The 12,849-nt window shown below is 36.5% G+C and overlaps 1 long non-coding RNA gene across 1 annotated transcript; it reads right to left on the bottom strand.

Annotated features, from left to right (window-relative positions):
- Positions 1-3,239: 3,239 nt before the first annotated feature.
- LOC121297818 lies at positions 3,240-11,910 on the bottom strand. Its single transcript, XR_005947221.1, has 3 exons — positions 11,515-11,910; positions 7,773-7,886; positions 3,240-3,453 (listed from the first exon to the last, which is right to left on the bottom strand). It is a non-coding gene; the product is annotated as an uncharacterized LOC121297818 (long non-coding RNA).
- Between the last annotated feature and the right edge of the window lie 939 nt (positions 11,911-12,849).

Genomic DNA, 12,849 nt, shown 5'->3' with positions numbered 1-12,849 from the left:
CATCTTTTTTTTTCTTCTAAAGGCTGAAGTGGGCTGAAGGCTTACCTCAATATTACCACGCTAGGTATAGTTATAAACTCTTTTTCTGCATTGTTAAACTGAACAAAACGTAGATGTTTGAAGTCATTAGCTGAGGTGCTGTACTCAGCTACTGGCACTGGTAGGTTTTACTTACAGTCTTTCAGCTCTCAAGTTCTTGCTTTCTACTACATTTAACCTTAAGCAGATCTCCTCTGTTCATTTGCTTTCACACTGACTGCAACTTTCTATTGCTTTGCCTTACCAAATCTGCCACCAGCCTTACCAACACAAGACTAATGAACCTGTTTAGTGGTTTACAGTTGCTACTGTATTTTTAGAATTATTTAGAATTACTGTGGCTCTGTGATTAATGGAGTTTCACATTGTGCTGGTGATTTACATACATTTTACATTGTGGGCTATGTTAGGTGTTTCCGTGGCTTAATGAGAGGTATTGGATATTATTATTATTATTATTATTATTATTATTATTATTATTATTATTATATTACCTGCATATTAAATTCTAATCGGCGTGATCCTTTTCAAGGAAGGAAAAGATACTGGGCATATATATTAAAGCTGGTCAAGGTTAGTGAAGCAGTGTACCAAAAGGTGTATCGAAAAATCACATGACACCAGTACCAATTCTCATTTGAATTCAATGCTTGGATTTTAAAACTACTCAAATTTTCTCTCAGGAGTTTAACATTCTGATAGCAGTACTGGTATACGACATAAACAACAACATATGATGATATTTTTAAGATAATAATAATAATAATAATAATAATAATAACACATTGTTATTCTAGGTTGTAAAACACAATCATGCTTGAGTTACAGTACCTTTTTTATGCCACTTTGCAAAATCTGATTTCTGGTGTTGGTCTCTACCCTCACTTGACTGTAATGCTGTTTGTGGAAATCAATCCCAAAATGACTACAGTGAAAAAAAAAAATTGTTGTATGGTAAACAGAAGATGACAATTATATACTAGACTAAGTGGCAGACTCTCTGACTCTTGCGAATATTTAATAACTGAAATTGCTAGTAAATACAAACAAAATCTTTAAAGTTCCATTATGTTCTTCACTGCTTGGGCCCACAGGACGCACATGTAAACAGTAATAAAAACAAATGGGATGTTGCACAGAGTGTTTCAGCTCCTTCTTACTTTGAAAAAGAAATGCTGTGCTTTCAGCATCTAGGCCATTGGCATGACTTAGTAATCCCAAAACACCAAAAGTCCACTCTCAAGGAGTTGTCGTTAATATAATTCTTGGGTATATATAACCAAAAGTGTAGAGGTGTTATGACAAGGTTGTATAATACACTAGTGACACCACGGCATCAATTCTGCTCACCACAGCACCAAAGGGACATTGTGGCCCTAGAGAGAGTCCAAAGACGAGCAACCAGAGTAATCTCAGGGTTTAAAGGAACGAGCTTTGAAGACAACAACTGAATCTATTTAGCATCGAATAATGAAGAATGGGGGAAGGAGTTGTCAAAGTTAACCCAAACCAATACTTTAAACTCAGCACAGAAACCAGGACCAGAGGACCCTGTTGTAAAGTAAGTTGAAACAGATTTAGAACATTCCTCTGTTCTAAATCAGTTATCAGTTTTTTTAGTAGTTTATGTTTGAGCCTACCTCACTGTAAATCATTGTAAATCTTAAAACAGTGTTTCAGTTCCATGTGATACAGACTATTTGGTACAATGGCATTTCAGATGGCTGTATCCCATCAACATTAGGGTCCACTATCTATCTATCTATCTATCTATATATAAAAAATACATATATACATACACACACATAGAGCATATACAAGAATGGCATTTTATATTTAGTAAAAAAAAAAAAAAAGAAAAAAAAAAAAGTATTTGGATCAATTGACAAGATGACATTCAATTTGTTCTAGTAGAAAGAGTTTGACAGCATTTTAAACCCAGAGCTCATTTCAGCAGCATTGCTGTCGACTAGTAACTTATTCCAAATTGAAGCAGCCATGGCCAGAAATGTCCCTAGAACCATAATGTCATTCTCATGGAAGGCTAAGTGAATTTCAATTGGGGATATCCCTGTAGTCCATATAAACTGGCTGACAAAGAAATGTGGATTGGTATGTATGAAGCTGTCAGGACATAAATGAATTCAGCTGCCAGTTTCCTCTAGTGAAAAGGAAGAGACAGAACTGAGAAATCCTGAGTTCAACTCTCAGCTCGAGCCCCTAAGTTTACCCCAGAGCAACTATGCACTTATCCATATACCATCTCTAACCATACAGAAGGACTGTGTGAGGCTGGCAAGTGGATAGAGGCCCAGAGACAGACTGCAGTTCAAAAAAACTATACTTTTGTTATAAATAGATACAAAAATAAAAAGGCACAAGGGCCAAAACAAAGGGATTGAAACACAAAAAGAAAGACAAAAAAGCAAAACATACAAAACAAAGGTTTCCAGGCTGGGCAATGCCTTCACTGAATTTAGAAAATTGAAACACCACAACCAACAACACACCAACCTGCTTCCTCAACTCCCTCCTCACAAATGAGGGAAGCAGAGGCCTCCTTTTATGTCAGGTGGCTGGGCACTGATTGATCATTAATTAACCTAATCAACTAATCAACCCCAGCCACCTGAACATAATAAACCCAGGCAGGTAGGGGAAATTAACCCCATCCCTGCCAATTTAAAAAGGGCAGAGCTTTGCTCTGCCACAGACTGATATTCAGTTCAGGAGAAACAGTACAATAATATGAAATTTAATTACTAACTAATGTCTATCAGTGGTCAGGGACTAACATAAAGAGCTAACAAAATAATACAAGTTACATCAAATTAGTGATGCAATATGCATTAGGCAATATTGACTGGCATTACTTTATTAGCTCTACAAAAACGTAATTTTAATAGTGTGACAGGATGGCTGATGTGTGTGATGTCAGGTTTCAGTACACAAAAGGCAGAAATGTAGGGCAAAAATTGTGTGGCTGTGCAGTCTCTCTCTCTCTCTCTCTCTCTCTCTCTCTCTCTCTCTCTCTCTCTCTCTCTCTCTCTCTCCACCCAGAAGACAAAGGATTCTTCCTGGCCTTCATAGCCTGTGGCTGGAGCCCAATTAATCAATAATTAACAATTAGCTAATCAAGGTTCCAGCCACATTTTCACATGTATTTGGCAGGGAAAGGATTTAACCCCCTCCCTGCCTATCCAAAACAAACACTAGCACAATCATAATAATGAAAAACACAATAAATATAATGAAAATCATAATGAAAATACGTTTTTAATTAGCCCTGATATTTGTATTTTTGTCTGTCTAATTGGGATACCATCTTTGTGTGTTATTTTGCCTTCTTTCTTTGATTCCAGGTTCCTGATGAAACTTGTGATCATTCAACTTTACTGGCTCCCTTCACAGTGCCTGAAAGCAAGATGGCAGCCAGTTAGATAGATTCTTCATGAATCACAGTGAATAAATAATAGGCTAGAGGATTGTGGAGGACTGTTAGCCCTTTAAAGGGTTCCAATACTGCTTTGGGTCAATTACCTTCTCTTCAGTGAAGCATTGAAACTATTTCAAGGTGGTCAGCATTGTGCAGCTAAGCGATTTAAAGTTGCAGATCAGTATGAATCTGGCATTATTTTTATTTGATGCATCAGTTTGTTGAAGGCATCTCTAAATCTTTCCACATTCAAAGGGATTCCTGATGAAATCAGCAACTTAGTTCTGCCTGCGCTTTTGTTGTCTCGGGAGCTACAGTAGTTGTCTAAATGCAAAGCAAAGGTGTGGCAGCTTTCAAATTTTGAATAAAAGCCCATTAAGTGAGGTTCGATGCAACAGAAAATGAATAGATATGAAATCTTGTAGAAGGGATTTCAGTCATTCAGAAACTATGTGGGTTGCTCTGATATGATGATGTGTGATCCACCCTTTCAGGTATGTTACACGACAGGCCCCTCCAACATACAGTTCCCTTACGTTCATCCATCTTATTAGAAATAACTTAGTGTCAGTTACAACAGTGAATATTGTACTTGGGAATTACAATTAAAAATAAACAAAGTGTTGTTGTTTTTTAGCTTTAGAATATTGCTCTATGTTATATGCAGGGGATATAAAATTAAAATATAAAGAAAACTTGTATAATTGTGCACTTACTGTGTTCAATCCTGGAAGAGAAGCAGAATTCAGATAATGTGGCACTAATGTATGCCAACGTATATCACCCAGCGTTAGTGCCAGAAATACAGTTTGGTGCTTTTACTGATTCTTTCCCTCTGACATTCTGGGTCGTCAGAAGAAAGATTTTCGTTCTATTTCAAGGCTTCATCCAAACTTATCTGCTTCCTTTTGTTCATTACTACTGCTAAATAAACAGTACAGTCCTATAAGCTTAAAATGTCTGTTCAGCTTCAATCGATCTCACAAGATTAATTATTTGTGAGTCCGCAGTTATGAAGCCAAACTTTTGCAAACCAGTTGTAGGCACAGTGCGCAACGTGCTTACGGCTGCAGACGCCAATGTGTGTGCACACAAGAGAAGAGCCGTGTAATTCATGCCCTACATGGTGAGAAAGTGTCCATTTTGATTGCCTTTGATCTGGTTTTCTCTGTGCGTATGACGACCGAGGCTAATGAGCTTAATATAATTTTAAGGCTTGTCTCAAGGGCTTTCCAGCAAAAAAGAACTGACACAAGGGCCACTTGTAGTGACACTAGCTGTATCCCTATCAATTTCTTTAGCCCTGTTCAAACACAACACTGATGCAGTATGCAAACATGGATGCAATATATTAATGAATGAAGAGAGTGATATAGAGCCACAATGGACAGCCAGCATGCCATTGATTATATTGGAGGGATACCTGATTATCCATCAATAATTACTGCCTCCAATTCCTTCAGGGAAGTTGAGGGTTAAAGTAAGCCATCACTCTTTTATTCAAGTGTTTCTTTACTTACTAGCATTAACGTTTTAGGTAGAAAAAAAAAAAAAAAAAAAAACAGTTGTGCTTGTTTGCTTTTGTTATCCTGCACTACATTGTATTGAAAGACTGAACTGTAACTTCAGAGCTGCACTTGTCATTCGTGATCTGCTTCAAGAAATAGCCAGCTTCAGATTCTTATCAGGACACCAGCTGCATGTTTATTATCACCAAAATACCCATAATCAGCGAGGAGATAAAAGGAAACACAAGTGTCATCAGCATTGGGGCAGCATCCTCACAATGCTATCAGTATGGATGAACCAGAATGATGCAACCCCTTTCTTTGCTGCATGTCAGCTTATTTGCTAAACAAACCCAAGCAAGCACCTGCTTGAAATGTTTAATGTTGATAGATCTTGTATGTTGCTAATGCTAAGAAAGACACCAATGGCAAAATCCTCAGAAGGTCATTATGCCAAAAGTAATAGTAATATTTTGAATAGCTAAATTTACTCTAGATTTAGTTGTCTCAGTAGGTTGTTATAGGTATTCATAAGGCATAGGCTACTAATGAACAAATCCAAACATAATAGATATATATTTTTAAAAAAGAAAAGTGCAATTTGTAGCACCTACATTATTTTTAATATAATTATTAGAAATAGTTGGCTATGTAATGTTGCTAGAATATATAGGCCTATTTGTTTTTGTTATTTAAGCGATAGGGCCCGTCGGTGATGAGTCTATATTTCAATGCGACTACAGTTATGCTTCCTGAGCCGAAGGCAACAAACAGCAACAAACCTACACATGGATAGTTCAGTAATATTGATAAATTGAGATATCTGGCACAGTCTCAAAGTAACTGACAAGTAAAAAGTTACTTGTTGAATAAAGTTCTTTGCTTGTTTTTAAGCATGTCATCCTTTATGAACATTTTCGGGACTATTTTCCTAAAATTTTTCTCAGCACAAGGCTACCAGAAGAATCATTACAAGTTCAAGGTAAATCTATGTTTTAAAGTGTTGTTTGAAAGAAAATAATGTGAAAATCGTTTTCTAATAGCAATAGTGCCCTCTCGATAAAGGCGTTACCGTTAGCGACCTTGCTTTCGGCTCAGGACAGATAATTCCCATCGCAATCATTTACCACAGGGTAGAGCCTTCATTGACAGGCAACATTACTTAAATAGGACCGGCTTGCGTGTAACCTATATTAAGTCAGTTGATAAATATGATAATTCTTCAAGAAAAGGATTTGTAGTTCAAACTCTAGTTGCAATGCAATCAGACCACGTGAACTACAACGAGAGAACCAGGATGCAGCAGTTTGTTATAGCATTGTAATTGTGATTGTATATCTTGAATCAACTTAAAAATGTAAATATATGTATATCTTGAATCATGTAAATAATCAAAATATTCTCTGTACAACAAAAAGTGGACAAGTAATGTTATTGAAGGTAATAAGCAGTAAGAAAATGGATTGTAAAGAGTTTGTTGGAACTCACAGACACTACCATCCTGTTTTACTCTATAAAAAAAGAAAACTTAACAATACCCTAAAACAATTGAAAGGGCACTGAAGCTAACTAAGGTTGGAAATATTGATATTAAATCTTAGTTACTTTTTAATTGCATATTTGGTTCTGTGCAGTGTTTAGACTTACAGTCAAACCTCTTTATAACGACATCTCAAGGGACTGCCTGAAAATTGTGTTTCTTCCAAGTGAATTTGGAAATATATACATACAGGGATTCAAGGTGACTGACTTGCACACAAGCATTATTTTGAGTGACATAAATAACTATAAATGTATATGTTAATTAAAATTAATATAATTTTTTTTTTTTTTTGCTCATATCTATGTTCAGTATGTTCATGAAGATATTGTTTGTCTCCAGCTGTACAATATATTTAAGACATAAACAACTACTATCTAAAACAATGAATAATAAGGGCTAGATTCTCAAAGCTATTTACTCCTAAGCATCATTAGTGCAATTTGTGTCTGAAGGAAAAAATAAAAAGCATTTACTTTTCTAAATTGAATAATAAACAATTTTAGACTGATCACACTTGATTTTCTGGTTTGGTAACTGGATAAGTTTCCATCAGTTCCATCAAAACATTACACACAAAAGACAACATTCCTCCGCCCAGGAGAGCAACCACCAAGAAAAGATGCTAAAACCAGGCCTCATCCAGGACAACTGGAAGTTGCTAGAGACTGGAAAATGCTGGCAGATGTTGGTCAACGGCTTATTTTTCCTTCTGAGATTACCTCCACTAACCTTCGACTAGATATTGTCTTGTGGTCTGGATCAGTACGCTTTGTTCACCTGGTAGAGTTAACAGTACCATAGGAGGATACTGTAGATGAGGCGTATGAGAGGAAGAAACTGTGGTATGCTCAACTAGCTGCTGAAGTGGAACAGCAAGGATGGAGAGTCCGGGTTTACCCAGTGGTTTGTCAAGGATTTGTAGCATATTCTACAACCTGGTTTCTCAGAGACATCGGATTCAGTGGCCAAGAATTGTATCACACAGTGAAAAACTTATCTGAAGCAGCCGAGAGAAGCAGCAACTGGCTTTGGTTGAGAAGGAAAGATATTGGTTGGGGATCTCAAGCACAATAGAAAGAAAGAAATGCTGATGTACAGGTAAATAAGCTGGGTTGTGTTGAGTGGGGGATGGAGGGGGGTGATGCTGGGAAGCCAGAATCACAGTCGAGCCCTCTTGAGGTGTCGTGGGCTAGTTGATGAAACACAGAGGAATGAAGGTGCCCACTTGAAGACCCGAGAGACGTACCCTACTTAGCTCAATCCAGGTGGTTGTCATGCTGATGCGCTGGGGAGACCACACTCTGGTTGATACCCTGAGCCAGCATCGCACTTCAGCCATCAACACCAGGCAGAGGGATATCTACATTATCAGATGGAAAGAAACGCAAATGGATGGAGATGCAGATGGATCACATTAGTTTACTGTAAAGCTATGTTTGAGTTGGTGCTTATCCTAACGAGAGCAAAGTTCAAATCAGCATAAAGTTTTAACAATTACGCTCATGGAATGGAAATCATTTTTACTAGCTGAAATTTGCTAATTACGATTTGGAGTAAATAGCATTGAGAAGCTAGCTCTAGGTTTTAATACTTATATCATCAAGTCATTTTCATATGGGTATGTTTCACAAATCTGTAGCAGCTGTTTTATAATGTGTACCAGTAACTAAACTTCATTAAATGGGTGATTGAACATCAATTTATGTAAATGTTTTTTTAAAACCATGTAAAATAAATAATTGTCACTGTATTTAACCTTATAGGGGTGATTATAAATGAATTTGTTACATGGTGTTTGTTAAGCATAGTTTGGGAGCATAGACAGCATCAGCACTACACTACATTACCTGGTGCTATGTCATTTCCTAGTGCTTTGTCACTTCTCAGTGCTATGTGGTAATTGTCTCACTAAGCCCAGCTAGCAAGAAGCCAAATATTTTATGTTATATGGTCTGATTTATTTGAAATATCTGCATATCCTGAAATTCAGTATGAAAAACAAGCAAAGAAATAAAAGATATTCCACACAAAAGGAAGACCAGTAATAATGGTGTTACTTCCAACAAGAGGTAATAAATCTTGGTTGACACTGTCTTATGGCCCATGTATTTATAGGAGAGCTTTACAATACACACTGAAATACATACTAAATAAATTAAATAAAAAGGTTAAACAAATATATCATTAATACACCAGCATGGATTTGCCAGATAACAGTTTTTAAATGAGGCATTAAAAGGATTGCTTCCTGGCCATTAATCTTGCGCTTTCTTAAATATTCACTGCTATTTCCATGAGCAGTTATCTCCATGTGTTTCAAATATTTTCTGTTGTTCATTTCAGTTCTCTACTATACCATGAGAATGAGAAAATAACCTCCTTTAAGATTCAAAGCAGGAAAAGAGATCAGAAATATTGGGGTTCAAAGATCATAATTCCACGTAATATAACTTGACTAATGCCGGTGTGTGCACCGTCACACACACACACACACACACACACACACACACACACACACACACATATATATATATATATATATATATATATATATATATATATATATATATATATATATATATTGCCTATAGGAAGTATTCACCCCCCTTGGAGGTTTTCACAGTTTATTGCGATACAACCTTGAAATCTTGATGCATTTAAATGAAATTTTTTTCTCTCTTTGATTTACACAACCTACTCATCACTTTCAATGTGTGAAAAAATGGGGGCTGAGAAAACAAATCAGTTCAAAATAAAACCTATAAAGTCTTCATTAGACAAGTATTCACCCCCTTTGCTATGACACTCCTAAGTAAGCTCAGGTGCAACCAACTGCCTTCAGAATTCACACAATAAGTCCATCTGTGTGCAATGGGGATGCTTTTAATTGACAGGGACTGGGAAGCTTGTAAAGGTAGAGGGCAAAATGGATGGAGCTAAATACAGGCAACTCCTTGAGGAAAACTTGCTTCAGTATGCAAAAGACCTAAGACTGGGACGGAGAGTCACCTTTCAGCAGGACAATGACCCCAAGCACAGACAAAGCGGCTCTGGAGTGGCTTAAAAACAAGAAAGTGAATGTCCTAGAGTGGCCCAATCAAAGCCCAGTCAAAGTCAAAGTCAAAGAGTTGAATCCGATTGAGAATCTGTGGGAAGACTTAAAGATTGCTGTCCACCAAACCTGGTAGAAACATATCCCAAAAGACTCACAGCTGTAATTGCGGCCAAAGGTGCTTCTCCCAAGTATTGACTCAGGGGGGTGAATACCTATCTAACCAAGACATTTCCGTTTTTTTTTAAAATTATTATTAACTGTTGTTTCACAATAAAAATTCTCTTGCCTCTTCAAATTGCTGAGTAGGTTGTGTGTGTGTGTGTGTGTGTATATATATATATATATATATATATATATATATATATATATATATATATATATATATATATATATATATATATACACACACATTATGTTATTGATTTTTGTAGTTGCAAATTAAATTAACCAATGGTGTCTTCCTGATATTTAAAGCTGCACTTCAATGCATTGAAAACACCAGAGTATTTGGAAAACCATTTGTTAGGGAGGAACTGAGTTGCTTTTGGCAGTTTTACAAGAACTCAAACTCCCAGGAGCCTCCCACGTTGGCTCTCCTTAATAACCAATCGTTGCGTTTCCAATGACTCACTTGTTTGTCTTTAAGTACCTTCACGTGACCTCTGGAAGGAGACGGAAGGGATGCTGCAGAAGTGTAAACTTTCAATACCAGGGTGGAATGATTGGTAAACATAGTTCATAACCTACTTTGAAATCTACGACATCTGGGTTAAAATTAGATAACTAGAATTATTCTGTTAACTCTCTATATAAACAATGTTATAATTATTTTTCTATGGATGACACAAACAAATCTAATTAACACTGACCAATCAGTGCCACACTTAGTTTACTATTTCCAGCACATTTCAAATTAATTGTGACTCTTACTGCTGGTGGGAACCATTCCTGGTCATTATAACCTCACAAGCCCCAACATAAAAAAGAACACATTTGAACACTGAGCATTGCAATATTGACTTTAAGATTCTACAGGTTCAATTAAATCAATATTCATAAAACTAAAGGGTTTTTGATCAACCTATACCCTGCCAGGAAAATTCACAGCTGGATTTTAGAAGAGGGGGTCCCTCTGGATTGTGTCGACCACTTATCCTTACCACTGAAAGGAAACCCCAGTTGTGGTGTGTCTTGGCAGGGTAACGTTTACACACAAATGGGGTCAAGTCAATTAATCCAGTCTGTGGCAGATCTCTGTGCCACCATGGTTTAAATAATTGATAAAGTTCTCAAAGTTATTATAGCCACATATCCAATCGTGTGTGCTAGTCTCTTTACTTTATTTCTGTCTGCACAAATACGAAAAATGTAGGTGTATATTGCAATGTTACATGATGGCTGTATTTAGATTCCCCAAAGCTTAGATTAATTGAATAGACCTCACTGAGTGTTTAGTCTAGAACATTTCCATCTGTTCAAAATTATATTTAATAAATCTATAAAATTAAAAAAAAAAAACGCTTTTAGTTAACATTGGAAATAAGATTTCCAACACACTGAAATGGTTTAATATAATCTCATGGTGTCTGTTTCCTACATTTGTTCATATCTTCTTTTTCACACCATTTCATCAAAAAGCAGATCATGTTGGCAGTCCAGTTTGTTTACAGTCCAATAGCTAAAGGAAGTGCTTGAAACATTTCCTCAAAAAGGTTATGTTCTTTGTTTGTGGTCAGCATATGGCTTCTTGCCATAGTTCATTTTTTCTAACAGTATTATTTTTGCATTTTCTCAGTGAAGCCAAAAGGTGGATAACAGCCTGTTGTATCAAACAGACTTTACCACAAAACTGTGAAGAATATACATCAGTGTAAGAGCAATCCATCCCCCAAAGATTTCCTTTTGTCTCCCTCAATAAATGGTCTGCGCTTACCTGGAACATCAGAACAGCAGCGGCATAGAGAAAGGTTATCTCAGATCTGCGGCGTGAAGAGTCAGCCTGATAGAATATGGCTGTTGTTTCCAGTAGTGTTTGAAAGGCACTTTGTTTGCACAGCCTTATAGCTGCTTTCGGTTATAGAGACACTTCAGTTCTGTCTCTTGTCTGGCGGAGGAAAAGATTCCAAATTGAAAGCAGTGAAAAGACAAAAACTGTATCAGATGGCAGAATAATATATTACACTGCTGTGGTGGATAGGACTATTTTCCACCTCTTGTTTTGTTGGCACCTCCTAATCTATATTCCTAATTAAAATGTAACTGCATATTAACGAGCTAGTGATACTTGCACAGCATTTTTGCTTCTTACTGTTGCTGCCTCCTCTGTACTACCTACTGTTGTCAGCTGTTTTCGATATAGAGACACATTTCTTGGGTCATTACTCAAATGGGGATTGTATTGTTCCCATTTCACAGCCCGTATTTCTGCATTATTTAAGTGTAAATAATGGTCCCTCTTAACCATGTTGTCTTGTTCCTGTTCCACAATAGTATGGGGCGTGGGATCATTTCAGGCATCGTATAAGCGTTTTGTGGGGTTTTTTTTGCATTGTGATTGCCAAAGTTAAAATAAGTTTTGTTTTACACATCATAATCTGACCAATTTTAGCAAAAGAAAATGCCTTTTTTATACCTAGTTACATTATTTACTTCATACACCCCCAGATTATGATACACCCAGTAGTGTGGTAGACAAACAGACAGAAAAACAAGAGAATATAAAACCCTAAACAGAATATCCTCATCATCAAGTTGAATACATGTATTCATTTTGTACCCAATAAACATGCTATTATTAACAACTATTATGAATCAATTATTAAATTACCTGGCCTCATTAATAAGGGGACGCATTAAGATTCCATGTTTTAAAACTTACCTCTCAATACAGCTTGCTTTGTTTGTTTTATAGGGTGGGACTATCTGAAGCAGTAAGAAATACACAGAAACTGGACCACAAGTGCAGGTGACTGTAACGCCCTCTATTGTGATGAAATCGTAATATTCTGATAGATTTTTTTTTTTTTTATCAAGATGTAGGATTTGAATCCATGTTGCAATTAATCAACTAAATCTATTTAATGAAGCAGCTTGCATGATGCATAGTCAATTTACATGTTTATAAAATCTGTGGTTTAGAGGGGAGTTAAAAATCCTGTCTTAAAGGGTCCCAGAATTAAGGGGCCAGATGGCCTTCATTTTACGACTTTTTGGAAAAGAACATTACAATGATACAGAATGTTTGCCAGCCAATGTAGTGAAAATGTTT

The sequence above is a fragment of the Polyodon spathula genome, chromosome 23 (assembly GCF_017654505.1).
Source record: "Polyodon spathula isolate WHYD16114869_AA chromosome 23, ASM1765450v1, whole genome shotgun sequence".
Classification (NCBI taxonomy): domain Eukaryota; kingdom Metazoa; phylum Chordata; class Actinopteri; order Acipenseriformes; family Polyodontidae; genus Polyodon; species Polyodon spathula.
This window is presented reverse-complemented; position numbering and strand designations above follow the sequence as displayed.